Source organism: Poeciliopsis prolifica, unplaced genomic scaffold (assembly GCF_027474105.1).
Source record: "Poeciliopsis prolifica strain line A6 unplaced genomic scaffold, Auburn_PproV2 SCAFFOLD034, whole genome shotgun sequence".
Classification (NCBI taxonomy): Eukaryota; Metazoa; Chordata; class Actinopteri; order Cyprinodontiformes; family Poeciliidae; genus Poeciliopsis; species Poeciliopsis prolifica.
This window is the reverse complement of record NW_026562409.1, coordinates 5,337,501-5,353,501: the sequence shown is the minus strand read 5'-3', so window position 1 is coordinate 5,353,501 and position 16,001 is coordinate 5,337,501. Positions and strand designations below refer to the sequence as shown.

General features: G+C 39.4%; 1 protein-coding gene across 1 annotated transcript in view; it reads left to right on the top strand.

The window, feature by feature from the left end:
- Positions 1–7,092: 7,092 nt before the first annotated feature.
- gjc1 (gap junction protein gamma 1) overlaps positions 7,093–16,001 on the top strand; it is a 41,749-nt gene continuing 32,840 nt past the window's right edge. The window contains exon 1 of the mRNA XM_055051724.1: positions 7,093–7,813. The gene's annotated coding sequence lies outside the window, so the exon portion shown is untranslated. The remainder of the gene's footprint in view (positions 7,814–16,001) is intronic.

The window sequence follows — 16,001 nt, the reverse complement described above, 5'->3', positions numbered from 1 at the left end:
ATAACCCAAACAAAAAAGTTTTTTTTCAATATTTTGTTGCGAATCCTTTGGAGGCAATCACTGCCTTAAGTCTGGAACCCATGGACATCACCAAACGCTGGGTTTCCTCCTTCTTAATGCTTTGCCAGGTCTTTACAGCCGCAGCCTTCAGGTCTTGCTTGTTAGTGGGTCTTTCCGTCTGAAGTCTGGATTTGAGCAAGTGAAATGCATGCTCAATTGGGTTAAGATCTGGTGATTGACTTGGCCATTGCAGAATATTCCACCTTTTTGCTCTCATGAACTCCTGGGTAGCTTTGGCTGTATGCTTGGGGTCATTGTCCATCTGTACTGTGAAGCGCCGTCCGATCAACTTTGCAGCATTTGGCTGAATCTGGGCTGACAGTATATCCCGGTACACTTCAGAATTCATCCGGCTACTCTTGTCTGCTGTTATGTCATCAATAAACACAAGTGACCCAGTGCCATTGAAAGCCATGCATGCCCATGCCATCACGTTGCCTCCACCATGTTTTACAGAGGATGTGGTGTGCCTTGGATCATGTGCCGTTCCCTTTCTTCTCCAAACTTTTTTCTTCCCATCATTCTGGTACAGGTTGATCTTTGTCTCATCTGTCCATAGAATACTTTTCCAGAACTGGCTGGCTTCTTGAGGTGTTTTTGGGCAAATTTAACTCTGGCCTGTCTATTTTTGGAATTGATGAATGGTTTGCATCTACATGTGAACCCTTTGTATTTGCTTTTCATGGAGTCTTCTCTTTACTGTTGACTTAGAGACAGATACACCTACTTCTCTGAGAGTGTTCTGGACCTCAGTTGATGTTGTGAACGGGTCCTTCTTCACCAAAGAAAGTATGCGGCGATCATCCACCACTGTTGTCTTCCGTGGACGCCCAGGCCTTTTTGAGTTCCCAAGCTCACCAGTCAATTCCTTTTTCCTCAGAATGTACCAGACTGTTGATTTTGCTACTCCAAGCATGTCTGCTATCTCTCTGATGGATTTTTTCCTTTTTTTCAGCCTCAGGATGTTCTGCTTCACCTCAATTGAGAGCTCCTTTGACCGCATGTTGTCTGGTCACAGCAACAGCTTCCAAATGCAAAACCACACCTGGAAACAACCCCAGACCTTTTAACTACTTACTTGATTACAGGTTAACGAGGGAAAGGCCTTTTGAGTTAATTGCAGCCTTTGGAGTCCATTGTCCAATTACTTTTGGTCCCTTGAAAAGAGGAGGCTCTGCATTACAGAGCTATGATTCCTAAACCCTTTCTCCGATTTGGATGTGGAAACTCTCATATTGCAGCTGGGAGTGTGCACTTTCAGCCCATATTATATATAAATTGTATTTCTGAACATATTTTTGTCAACAGCTAAAATAACAAAACCTGTGTCACTGTCCAAATATTTCTGGCCCTAACTGTAGATGTCTGACAACATGAAGTGGGCTAAAATATCTCAACCAAAGAGATTCTACAACTTTTGAAGCTATTTTTATATTATTTTGGAAACTATTACAAAACTATCTGAAGCTGAAATTCATAGAACCACAGATTCTGCTTAAACTAAAGCACTCTTGTACTATAGGCAATAATCAAAGCATTCCAGGATGTACACTTCTCAAAACAAAGCAAAAGACAATAACAAAATGAAGGAACTGGAATGGCCAAGTCAAAGTCTCAACTTAAATTGCCTGTTTTAATACCTTAAACAGACAGTTTTGTGCCAGAAAGTCTCTCCAATGTGGCTGAATTTAAATTGCAGCAGGCAGAGTTGGTGCCTGTCGACCATCAGAGAGCAAATAGAAACTTTACTGACGCTCATTGTGATCGATCAGTTGTTTTGTGGGCGGTGACTGGCTGCCAGGGTGTGGGATGGAGGCACAAGCAAAGTGACAGGTTAGGATTGTTGGCTAAGTATAATTGAGATATTTTGCATTTAAAGAAGCTGCTGAAACATGGATATTGTGTTTATCTTTTATGTAAAACCCGTTAATTTATTCCAGTTTAATTATGAGCTGTGTTGACACAGGACTTAATTTAAAAGTTGACAAGGCTGGAAGCAGTTTCTTAGACACAAAGAGGTTTGGACAAAATACCCTAAACTGTCTAATTCATTGTGAATATTTAAAACATCTAAATCACAAATGAGGCCCTTAATGAGTTCTTGTTTCTGAAAAATAGAGCAAATATAAATGCACACATTTTTAAGGAGTAATTTTTGCTCGTCTTTTTTTAGTCTCACCTTGTTGAGGGATTTTGGCTCCCACATTTTTATTTATTTATGCATTAATTGAATGTGTGAAGCATTCCAGCTTTTGATATAATGCTCCACTTGGGTTTGTTTCAGTTGCAATGCATAAGGAGAGAAAAAGACAGGAAGAGAGTTAAGCAAAAATGTGAATTAAAGATGGGAAGTATGGTGAGAATACAAAAAACTGTTTTTCAACATGGTCGATTGTATAATCTTATTTCTTTTTTTTTTCAGTGTTCCTGTTTGCAGTTGATGACAGTTTGGGCCAAACCAGCTGTCAGGCAGATGGCCTCACACTTGATTGTAGAGTACTTTGGTAATCAGAGGAGTTGGTGACTCAGTAACTAATAGGTTCCCGGCTCTCTGCTTGTGTTTGTGCCAGTCCGCCCTCTTTGGGTTTCACCAGACAGAACCTCTTTGAGCTTCTGCATTGAGAGAAAACGGTTCCAGATATTTTCTGGGGTTTTTTTACAGCTGCAACTTTTCAAACTTGTCATTTGTTTGAAACACGCCCTACTTGTTAATTCTTTCTTTAATAACTAGATCTCTTCTGGTCTCTGACATCTTGCCGCTTGAAGTTTGAGTTTGTTTCACTACAGAGTGATGGATTTCAAATTGCCTGAAAATAGACTGAGATCTCTGAGATTGTTGAAAATAACCGTTTGCATCTTTCCGTTTCAGCATTGAGTTGATACACAAGCGACTCCTTTTACAGTGCTGGTCAGACCTATTGATAATTAATAAATCAGTGCATTTGGAAGACAGTCTGGCTTTGACTTTCCCAAATTGTGGAACAATCTGCCTTCTGAAATTGGACAGTCGTCTTCTCTGGTGGTTTTTAAACCTCTTCTGAAACCCATATTTTCACCATGACCTTTGACACCTTGTGAGATGGTTTAAATTGAGTTTTGTATTGGTTTTAGATTATTTCTGTGCTGTTTTTCCATTGTGTTTATATTATGTGCTTTTATTCATCTGAGAAAAAAAAAACATTGGCAAAGTTTTTGCATTTATCTTTGGAGCAACTTGAAACCCAAAAATGTACCTTTTTTTTCTCAAAAACAAATCTGACTTCTCAAATAAGTAAATTAACTAAAAACATGTTCAAACTGGGAAAGACCTTTTTATGTTTTGTATCTACAATGATTAACAAATCAATTTTTCTGCAAAAATCCCACAATTTTTTATTGATTTTAATAACATTTTACTTTGTAGTTAATAATCGAACAGATACAATTTAACAAGACAAAAATGTCATAAAAACATAAAGTTTTTTTCGCTCCAAGTTCCTCCAAGTTAATGATAATGATTTAAAGTGCTCTAGTAATAAAGTTGGATTTAGTTTCCCTGTGCAGATTTATCCGGTGGTCTCCAAACATAAAAGCTGTTACTTTATGACTGTCAGCAGAAAATGTTGCTTGCTGCTCAGCATGTTTTTGTGTTAAAAGTTGACTGTCAAAGTAAAACTCCAGCCAAAAACAAAGACAAAGGACTGCACAGCAGAAAATGAAGCTACACTCTCAGAAACTGACCACAGTCAATATTTCTAGAAAAAACTGGACCCTGCTGGGCAAAAGGCTTTTAAGTAAAGCTGCTATATATTGATGGCAGCTTCTTTAATCACTCCTCAGACCACCATTTTAGCGCACTTTGGGATGGATCACAATTTAAGTCTTTGTCACACCTTGAGAAGACTCTGCTGTCTGAACAGCTCAGGCCCTCATCACTCACCGCTGACAATATCCCGGCAGCAGGACTGGAGGTGTTGGAGATGGCGAAGGTTAGAGCACAAACAGGAAGAGTCAAATATGACTTGAGCGACTTTTGACATTTTACACTGAATGTCAATCCTGTCCAGCAAGACAAGTGATTTATTTTTCGGCAAACGGGGGGGCTGTCCTGCCCTTTCCAAACGCCGAGGGGAAAGAGAACGGTTGAGGTCGAGGAATTTGTGATTGTGAAAGCCCAAACTAGACGAGCAGGAGTGAAGCTGAGGCTCGGCTCTGATTGGGGTATTGACATGTGGAGGCTGCTTCGGGGATGCATCCCGTCACACAGCTGCTCCATTAGAGCGTTATGAACTTTACACATGTTTTGAGTTAGCGTGTTTGTTCCAGCTCTTCCTGAGCTGGGATCGTGCCTGGCCCCGGGTTGCAGATATGTATGGCAGCAGCTCTTGCCCGTCTGAACACGGGGCCCCGGAGCACTTGCTACAATCTGTGGCCCTTGTGAATATAGACCGGAGCAGACTTTGGTACAGGACCAGCTTGGGGCAATTTCCTCCTGTTCCTTTGCAGCTTTCTCCTAAGCACCTCATCTGTCACCTTCCCCTGCAGTGTATTTGCATTTCTTGTGTTCATGTGTTCTGGCCTGTCTCTCTGCTGCTATGGACCGCAGTGGCTCTGCCCTGTGTCAGTGACTCAGTCACACTTGTCTCATCCTGCTAGCATCATGAACCAATCTTTTTCTCTGGAATCTCCAGCACTAGGCAGCTCAGGAAGGCTTGGTCGTATGCATATCATCTACAAGCAGAGGAGGGAAAAAAACAGCCAGGAATCATTAATAGATCTAAAGTCTTAGTGGAGATGATTACTGTTTAGTCATCTGACAAACAATATTATGACTGCACCAACTGCGGAGGGAAGGAATGATGTCTGAAGCAACCGCGGAAAAAAATCACAAGCAGGAATTGACAAGATGTTTCAGTCTGTTTCATTTTCTGCCACTTTTAAACCTGCTCCTTTTGTGGAGCATCAGAGGTCAAAGGTGCTGGCTTCCCATGATGTGGAGCGACAAACGGCAGGAACCTTCTCAGAAAAACAAATTTACAAGACCTCAAAAGAACTCAGGAAAACATCTGAAGTTCTGCAGGTCTTCTTTGCCTCAGTTAAGGTCAGTCTTCCTGATTCAACAAGAAAAAGTATTTGGAAAAAGCTGCGTCCAACTCCGAGTCCTGAAATTCCTTTCGCAGCCATTTAAAGTGTTCATTTTTAGTTATTTCCAAGTGTAACAATCTCACATATGGTCAACTTGGTTCATGTAGCTCTTCCCTTTGTTAAATAAAAGCATTTTCAACTGCTTTTGCTTGTTTGTATTCAACATTAAACTGGGTTTGATGATCTGTCTCATAAAATGTTTTTATTCAGTCCCAAGAAGAAATTGTTCTGTAATCTTGACCCCCACCTGTTCCTTAACCTTCCCTTAGTGCATCCTTGTATTCTCACAGAAAGTTATTGCGTAACATTTTGCTATCTTCCTTCCAGAAGGTCTGTCACAATTTGGACTCTGGCAAGGTCGACGTTTGTGTGCAGGCAATTTCACTTGCACACATGCAAGCAAAGACGTTGCACAACCATATGACTGTGTGACTTTTTCCCACTTGGTCACCCGAAGGAACTGCAACACTGAATCATATCGCCTGTTATTGCATAACAGGACCCAGAATTAAGTTTTCCCCAGAATCTAGCCTGTAAACTGATTTAGGGAGGACGAGCATGGATGGCTGCAGAATCAGACGGAGGGGTTGGATGAACTTGTGCTTTAGAACAATCGAGCAGCAAACTCAAAACAACCAGCGGTTTCAATTTGCCAAATGAGCCATGTGTGTCCCGCCGCTTGAGGCCTTCGGCGTAAGCACATTTAGACTGGATGAAGAGCCTCGCTCAGACTGAGCCGCTTAAGCATCTTGGAATGATCCCAGTCGTCCAGCTAGTTTCTCAGCAGGAGATGATGTTGATCGTATCACAGGCATCATATCCTGAAGGCTCCTGCTTGCCTCAGGCAGTGAAATAAAGAAATCCTGTAATGGATCATTTTCTATCAAATATACTGAGCCATTTCTTACCAAATGCACCCCACTGTGATTAATGAGTCTTAATATGATTACAGCATAGAAGAAAATTAAAAAGTGATTACTTATGACTTGTTTTTGAAACACAGGAGACAAAAGACATGCTTGTTTGATGTTAGAAGGCATCAAAAAGAGACAGAGTCTAAACTGTCACTCATCAAATCAGTTGTTTATCCAGCTTTACTGGCCCAATAAACCAAAATGATCTTTATGAGGTTGCTGCAAAACTTGCACATTATGTAAGTGAGTTGTTTTTTGAATCCTAAGTTTTGAAAAGGCTCAATAAAACTCCAGTGGTGTCACTTTTGTTGCAGGTACAGCTGCTAGTGTGTTTGTGCAAGCTTTGAAAAAATCTAGAGACTGAATTATTCTTGCCTATTCTTTAGAAAACTACTGCAGCTCAGCCAGGTTAGCACCTGTGAGCAGAAAACTTCATGCATTGCCACAAGTTCTCAGTAAAATTTAGCTCTGAACTTTAGGCCATTCCAACACATCGATTTGCTGTGATCTACATTCCAGCTCACTGTTTGTACTGCTAGATTTAACTTGCAAGAAGGCAAAACATGCACACTGCACTTTTCAATTTTTTGTATAAAATCAAATTTAGCACATTTCTCTGAAACTGAAGTTAGTGGTAATGTCACAAAATGTATGCAGTGTGAGGCCCTGCATACATGAATCCAATTTTAGCCAATATTATTTATTGCCATGTAACACATTGCTTATTAAATAGTGTCAACACGGCTGTTTCTGAAATACTCCGGCAGGCTGCAGCTTTGTTTAACGCTGGCTCTCATGTTGAAGCAGATGTTTACGGACCCGAGATGTATGACCTGTCGGGCGCGCGCACCGCCAAAAACACGTGTACGCGCAACATCTTCCCATTTATTTTTTCTTTCTGTCCCCTTCCCGCCCCTCTCACTTCCCCCCCCCCCCCCCCCCCCCCCCCCCCCCCCCCCCCCCCCCCACACACACACACACACACACACACACTCCCGCATACACACCGCTCCTTGCAAACGAAGGGTCGACGGGCTTCCACGGAGAGGATCCGGCTGTCACTCACCGAGCTCCCCCGATCTGCCAATAAAGGTTCGGGCTGCGTGGACGGAGCGCCGCGGCCCGGATAAACACGCCGCTTACGGGCGGATCTTCAGGTGATCAACAGATCGGCAACTGTTCACCACTCCTCCTGCGAGGAAGAGCAAAGATGAGGGACCCGAGAGGCAGCGCCGGAGCCAACAGGCATGTGAGCCACTGACATATTTATCGCTGAATTCCCGAGCCAGGCACCCAGAGCGATGTGAAGGGACGAGCGCCCGAGATTCGCTTCGAAAATCGGCCGATTCAGCTGAAAGGAGGTTCAATCCCTGCCAAAATGACCAGACTATTGTCTCGCATCTTCGCAACGGAACGGGCCCGCAGGAATCTTGGCACCGGTTTTACGCAGCAGACCACATAGTTTGATCGACGTTCAGCTCGACTGAGGAGCGAACACATGGACAAAGAGTGCCTGCACACGTCTTCGTAGTGATGCTGCGAGGTGAACATTGACAAGCCGTCAGAGAAACGTCTCGCTGTTTCCTCCCCGAGAGGGAAATAACACAAGGAAAGGATCAACGGCGGAACCTCAGCGAGTCCAAAACGACCTTCCCTCCGTCCCCAAACAAAGGATCGTCTTACACCTTAAAGCATCTTCACAGACTCGCATAGCGGTAAGAACGCATCTGTTCAGTCACGTTTATCACGGAAAGATCATTTCAATCCTAATTGGGCGCTAAACTAATCCGGTGTTAAATGGACGGATAAATCAGGGTCACCGGCGCACCGCATGGCACCGGAACGCACGAACCACAGCCTCATCAAATCAGAATCAGCCTTTCCTTTCTGTCTATTCTTCCATTTGGAATAAGCTACACATAACTTCTCTGTAGACACAACAAGGCTTTGGAGGAATGTAAACAGACAAGGAGGAATCTGAGATACTAATTCTTGGTCATCACTTTTTTTTTAAAGTCACTTAAAAGTCAAACTTCTCACTCATCTCATAAGGAGTAAGATGGGTGGTGCAGGGATTTATTTCCTGCAGAAGCTGTTTATATAAATCTCTAGCAGGCTTCATGATGACTTTACATGTAAACTAATGTGCTTAATTAAGAATTTATGCTCTGGCAAACATTCAGAAGCATTCCCCAACAAAGCAACAGAGGTAATGTCTTTGGATTTTGATGAGAATATTGATGAATATAGAAAACCTGCAGATTCTACCGGAACACTGTTCCAACAGGATCAAGAAGCATTTTTAAAACTCTGTTTCATAAATAGTTTTGTCATTTCAACGATGGAAAATCCATTTATAAAAAAGAAATTTAGAAACAAATTTTTGCATGATCACATGACCCTAACCTTTTGTTTCAAAGTGTGTATTGTAAGTTAATTGAGTTCTCCAAATCACCAAACTGTGAGCTCTTTGTTTTGATGTAATTAATGAATAGTGAGTTAAAAAAAAAAAAAAACATTTTTATTTCTTTTTACAGTTTGTTCTGCAAGTCATGCAAAATCGGACAACTCCAACCAATGTCTAATTGACTGGTCCATGTTTGAAATTAGCCTTTCTGGTCAAATTTGTCATATTTTAAATATTAATTTTTTTTGCATATATGATGTTTGAGTTGTCTGCACCTTTAAATCATTGTTTTATGCTGCACAAAACAATAATTGTCTCTTTGCCAGCTCTTCCTCAATAGAGATTTTATTTTCTTGGTAGAATAATGGTTAAATAAGATAAATAAAATAAAATTGTAGTTCTTATAATGACAAATATCCTTTTTCCCTTCAAAATAAACAAGTTTGGTAAAATAAGATTTGTTGAATATTTGTATTCAACAAATTGCAAAAGCAGCAGGTTACAGAGTTAGTTAAAATGATTTTAACATTGATTAATCAGCCTTTAAAGCTCCACCTTTAGGCGAATGTGTTATGTAATTATTATTGCCTCCATCTTTACTCCACTGTTACCTTTTACTTCCTTTCGCCTCACTGTTGCACTTACCAAATAAGGCTCTGGCCGTCCTTCCATCTGCACACATCTTCAGTCATTTTCTCGGCACATCAGGAGAAACATTCCCCAACACTCCCAGCCAACACCTGGAGTAGTTCACTGTAATGAGGAGAGGGCTGTTTTTGAAATTTGCCACATTGGTTTCAGTGGGGAGCAATTTGTCAGTGCCACAGCAGCAACAGCTCAAATATGAGCCACCATAATGAGTTTCTCCCTCTGTGCTTGAGAAAATCCCTGCTACATGTGAAGTCATTGTGATGGATTTTGGAGTCTTGCCGCTGAAAGCTCTTAGTGCTACTGAGTGATTCTCGTTCTAAGCGTATCAAACTTTGTTTTTTTTTTGTTTCTTTCCAAATTTCTTTTTATTTTTACGTTGGCAAGCTGCCACCTCAGTTTTCCCCACTCTATTTTTGGTTCCATCAAGGGAAAGCAGTTTTGGCATTTCACAGCCTCACATTCCTCATTAACATTTTCAGTATGTGAAAGCATTTAGCGAGACAGTCCATTTCTGCGGTTCTCCTCCCTGCTTGTTATCCCCTCACTCGCGACACAGACCATTATTTCACTCGCTGTGATAAAAGACAAGAGGAAAAGTCAACCCCTTTGCTCTGCAGCACTCAGAGAAAGAGAGAGATGAGGAGCATATTCTGTTTGGCAGCTGAGAAATGCCCCTTAACCTCAAACTTCGCTTCTCTTTCAATTTACCATGCAACATTTTTTTTTTGTGGGGGGCTGAGGGTAATTTTCCCATCCATTTGGTTCAAAATATGAAATAAAATCTTGACCTTGCAGATATGGGTGATAAATTGTGCATGGATATTTATTAAATGATCAAAGGATGTCCTGGAAAAGCCAAAGAAATGATACATAATCTCTTAGCTGTCTGTTGTGCTGATTTATATTCAATATTCCTGTGAAAGAGAAAAATTGATATATTTTTCACTTGCAGTCTTCAGAAATTGAACCATGTGTATCAGTCCAAGAAAGAAAAAAGGACAGCAGCATAGATAACGTTCTCGGCTGCATACATAAGCAGGTACTTCATATATTTACATACACAAAAATACAAACTATATAGAAAAGCTGTCAACAATCATGTAAATATGCTTTTCTCATAAAGAAACGGCAACTTTGTAAAGAGTGAAATCTTCATGTTTTATTTTATTGAATGCAGACACTGGCTAAAAATCCCTTCTCTGCAAAACTCAAACCAGATCTTTTGACTCTGCCCTAATTGCCTTACGCTGAAATCTCAACAACCTGTTTTATATGGGAAATCAATAATGGTATACATTCTGTACAGTGCCTCAGCGTGCTGTGCTTTTAATTTGCAGTTAAAAGCTGGAATCACTGTGGGGCTTGTAATTAGTGATGGTCCATTTGACTGAAGATGCATTAGATCTCCTTTAAGGACTTTTGAAAGAGCGCATCAGATAAAGGGCTTTATAATTTAATCTAACACTAAGCAGCACCGTGCATACCACTATATCCAGTTCCGTTCATATGTTTACATCCAATCATTGCAGGCATGAATGTCATCTTATGTCATCTTCTTCTTTTTTACTTTGTCGAAATTTTCTTTCCCCAAGATGATGCAACTGCAATAAGAAAAACAAAGAAAGTTCACTATCGGTTTTATCTTAGCTGCTTGGTCAAAAACATGTATACTCATTGTTGAGTACTGGTTTCATTTATTCAATTATATTTAAAATGTTCTTTTGGGATTATTTATACTATGTGGTGCTTTTTACTTTTACTTAAGTAATTTGATTATGAAGGATATCTGCTCTTACTTGAGTAAAATGTCTGGATTCTCTACCTACTGAATGAAAAACAAACATTCAGCAGGCACAGATACTCACTGTATCTGCAGCAGTTTTGTTAAAATTTCATAAGTTTTTGTTCAAATTTCATAACTTTATTATTGAAAAAAACTGATTTGGAAACATTTTAGTTTGCCCAATTTTGATATTTTTTTATTACTTATATTAATGATTGTCGTTTTTGGCCTTAAAAAAAATCTAAATTTCCACATAACCTTTTAATTGGGTCTGTCCAATTAGGTATTTTTTAAAAATATTAAGTAATTAATAGTTTGATCAGTTACTCATTGCTTGAGAAATACTTTTTTGCTCTTAATTATATCACTTCTTGGATGTTTACTTTTTACGTTTACTTCAGTAAAAAAATGCTGAAATAGTGCTTCTCTTACTTGAGTACAAATTTTGGATACTATCCCCATGTCTGATAATTATGCTGAAACGTTTGCATACACCCACACTTCAATCTCTCTCTCTTTCTTGGCAGGGTTTGAGTTACTAATGGCTTGAACAATGCAGAAATGTTTAAGTATACTTTAGATTATCAATAGGGTTGAAGTCCGAGTTTTGGATGGCCACTTCAGACCCATTTCTAGTGTGTAGATGAGTAGAGGTGTCCAAAGTGAGGTCAATTGTCTGTTTGTTTATTTTCAAATGTAAATTTTTCTCTTAATATGGCAACAGTCCTAAGTCTTTTTTTCATTTTTGGGATCTTTAAAGATTATGTAGGCTATATCTATTGTTAAACTGGTAAAAGTAAAGAAGAGAAAAATCACAGTAAACAAATTTTGTATTTTTTTATTAAATTAAATAAGTTAATCTGTTTTGATTCCTCTGGAAAAATGTTTGTACACCAGTGACTTAAGGTCATTGCTCTGTTGGACACCCAGTTATGTCCAAGTTTCTAATATCATCGCTTCACTGTTTTGACTTTTGATGTTTTTTTCTCTCAACTCAAACTCTGTGCAGGTTTGAGTTGTTGGAAGCATGTTTTATAAATAAATTTGACCTTTGACCTAGCTGCTCATTTCGTCAGAATCCCATCCATCAACCCCAGAGCACGATTCCACCACCAACACGCTTGGCAGATGTTTCAGTATTTGTAGATTTAAAATCCTCATCTAAAAAGATATAATTCCTGTTTTTGTACCTAAGTGGCTTTATTTTTGTTTCATTTAACTTTAAGCTGCATCTGTACATGTCTGTTGAGCACCAAGGCTTCAGATTTTGTGTAAAAGTAGTGTCACTGTGGTCAGTTGAGTGTTGAGTCTCGCAATTTCCTCTCATTTGAGGTTATCGTTGTGGGTCAGATGAGAGATACTCTGAGCAGAATAATGTTCCCAAGCACAAATCACACATTAAAGCTGATTTGAAATGTAAAAAAAGCAAGAAAACCAGCAAATTGAAAAAATCTCTGCCTGTTCTGTTAGGAAGGAGCTTTTTGATGGCTTCAACTTGCCAAGAGACCTTCACCCAAATATTAGTGGGAATGTTTTAATTAATTTATCATTTTGACACAAATTTGTGTTTATTTGTTACATAAAAATTTAAGTTGTGAAAAATGAATAAAAGAAAAGAATAATGACCTTGATACGCATAATTCCTTTACCTGAACTAAATGTTGTTTCACTGTGTTTTTACTGCAACATTGTTTTCTGATAGCTCAGTGGGACGATTTAAAGTCATTGAATCAAAGCTCCATAAAACACAATTAACCTCTAAAAATCTCCAGGATGCATTTGATGTGCAATGAGCCACCATTTTACTTTCATGAGAATACTTTGTGTTAATCACTCCCAGTTATCTGCAATCATCTATACTTGTTGAGGAAAATGTCTCCAGGATGTGTCTAAATCGATTTCATGCTCGCAGGCAGCGATTTCTGATAAACGGAGTCATTTTTTCCAGTTTTTTTTCTATATAATGTGAAAGTAAGTGCTGGAAGAGGTGAATGCTTTTAACGACAAAATTAACAAAGCAGGCGCTTTGCAGTGTAAGAAAAAAAAAATCTGCATATCAGGACTCCCGGAATTACAAAAGCTAATAAATGAGAAAAAACAGTGATGTAGGCGACGTGAGAAACACGTGGACTTGAACTGAGATCCTCCTTTCTTAGCTGGATTTGGTTAACGTGAAACATCAAGGTATCATGCTTATTTCTTGTTCAGCAGACAGAAGCGCGTAGCTGGGCTTAATCCTGAGTGTCGCTTTCTGAGGGAAAACCGTATATTTATCCCCACCAACTAGTCTGGATTCCCTCCGCTTGCTGCTGTGCGCTCCGCTCTCCGTTTTTCTGCTTGCCAGTTCCTGTAAGCCACTTTGAAGCAGCAGCAGCAGAGGGAAGGTGCTTTGCTCTCTTTCCATGTAATTACCAAGTGATTAAGGTTGTTGGAGGTCATCGGCTGTAAATGGGAGACGCAGCAGTGTGCGTTTGTGTGCTCCCACTTATGTTGTTGTGCAAAGTTTCAGCTGCACTGACTGAGCCACTTGAAAGTAGCTGTGACATAAATGATGGATTTAAATGTGATTGAACTATTGCTTGAGTCAGCAAATGGTAATTTTCTGCTATTGTGATTAAATTAATATACTAAAATTAGTTCTGGATGACTGATGTGAAATTAATTGGCGAGGAAGATGTTCTCCAATGTCTTCAGAAAAAAGTGGGGATTAAAAAATGAAATAATTTTGAGTCTGTGAACTTTAAAGTGTGAAATATAAAATTCTGACCTTCTCTTGTTTTTTTTTAATTTGGTGATTGGATGAGCACCCAGTGTCTGGTATTTTAGCACAGACCAAATACAGAAAAATATTAGGGGATGACAGGAGTGCTTTCCGTGACTCAGGATGACTCCCTGGGAAAATGAGCCCTGCAGTCGGCTCTGACCCTTCGCAAACGGGCCCGTTGCGTTTTGTTTCGCCGCACGTGTCACCATGATGCCACAGCAGATCTCAGGGTCTTTAACTGTAAAAAATGTAGAGGGGGGTGAAGAGTCTGACTTTGTCTGACGAAGGGAATCCTGTGATTCATGGCTTCCGTCTGGTATTTCTGCAGCATGCGGTGGTTGTGCAACACACGTGTTTGCTTTGCCAGCATAAAAGCAATGCAGTAGTGATTTATGCAAACTTTTGTTTTCTATATTTAAGAACCACTTTGGGTAAATGTCATAAATTCCATTTTGTAGTGACTAAAACAACTGTCTGTATGGCTCAGATTATTTTTAACTATTTTCTCCACGGTTCAATGAGAGCATCGACAAATTCCAATAAATGAAAAAATAATTAAATGTGTGCATTTTAGTGACTTAAATCATACTTTTTTTGTGACTGGTGTCTTAAAACATATTATAATGGGAATGTTTGTGTTTGTGGGAATATGATTCCTGCACCAGACATGCAGCTTCATAAAAAAAGTCATAAATAGTTCTTATTATCACTTTTATTATCACAAAATAAAAATATTGTAATCAAATTTTAAGTCGATATTGCTCATCCCTACCTGACTGCAATTTCTGCCTGAATCATTTCTTAGATAATTGTAGATGTGAACATGGTTGTGTATATATGTTGTGCCAAATTAGGCTCATTGTGGATAGAAAAAATGAGATATGAATTTATGATAGAAAATGCTAAAATTTTCTAAAAAAATTTCTTTGTTTGAAAAGTTGAAAATTTGCTAGAAAAAAATCAAATATGTTGAGATTAATGTCAGAAATTCTGTAGAAAAGTACTTGCAAATTTTTTCTCTTGAAAAGTAAAAAAAAAAATAGCTTGAAAAAGTCAGAAATTTTGAGATTAATCTCAGAATTTTTCTAAACAAACATGGATGTTTCTGAGTTTTCAAAAATTCAATATTTTAAACTTTTGATATTTCATGTTTTTTCTAGTAAATTTTTGAGACTAATCTCAAAATTTCTGAGTGTCTTCTAGTAAATATTTGACCTTTCAAACTCAGAAATTTTCTTGTTTTTTTCTAGAACATTTCTGAGATTAATCTCAAAATTTGTACCTTTTTTTGGCAGACATTTACTTCTTTATTTTCACACTGGCCCTAATCCACTGGTGAGCATGTGAACAGAAGAAGGCAGTAAGCCTTTGTGTGAAGGAGAAGCGGGCAGAGAGGGCGTTCCTCTGTGGAGTGTGGCTTAAATAAGACGTTTCTCTCCACTGCCTTTTACTCATGAAGAGATATGGACAGTCGGACAAATGAAAATAGTCGTGAGACTCCTTCCCATCGGGAATGTCACTGTTACACACCCGGACTGGCTAATGCAGTGTGTCTGTGTGTGTGTGTGTGTGTGCATGGGAACACACGCAGATGCAGATGAACCTCGGCCAGCGTACGCAGACATGTTTACGCTGCAGCCAGTGCCTCACATGCATATTCAAACCGATATGTCAGGCTCACGAGTCTCCGTGTGCTGACACATTTACATACGAGCACGGCTGTCGTGGTCCGGGGCCTGATTTGGGGTGACAGGTCTTATGCTGTTGCCCTTGGGTCAGTGTGGGGGGGCGGAGCCACAACGTGACAGAGATCGGGGCAGAGAGATGCCTTTCATTCATCGTCAACCTCTGGTGACAGCCTTTTTTTCCCCCTTGTCTCCAAATTACTGGGGTCAGCAGTTATGAGGTAACGTTTGACTTTATGTTCAGCTGACTGTTTTTACTGGAATTTGTTTCTGTTTCTGCTGGCCTATCAGTGTTTGTTTGGTTAGGATTTTATTAGTAAATTTCAAAGTAGGTAATTCTTCATCTGATATAGCAATAGTAATAAAGTACATTTAATCAAGTAGTTCAGCCAAAAGAAGAAGTGCAGGAGACAATATTCTGCTGTCATACAAACAAAATTATTCTTGGTTTTAAGTTGTGAATATATTTATAAATCCCAACTACTTTCGCTTTTGATTTTTTTCCTTCTTGCTATAAAATGGATGTTAGATGAATTTGATGAGAAAATGTAAGAATCAGTGGGATAAGACACATAAAGAGATGGAGCTGCATTTGTTCTGCTACATAGAAGCT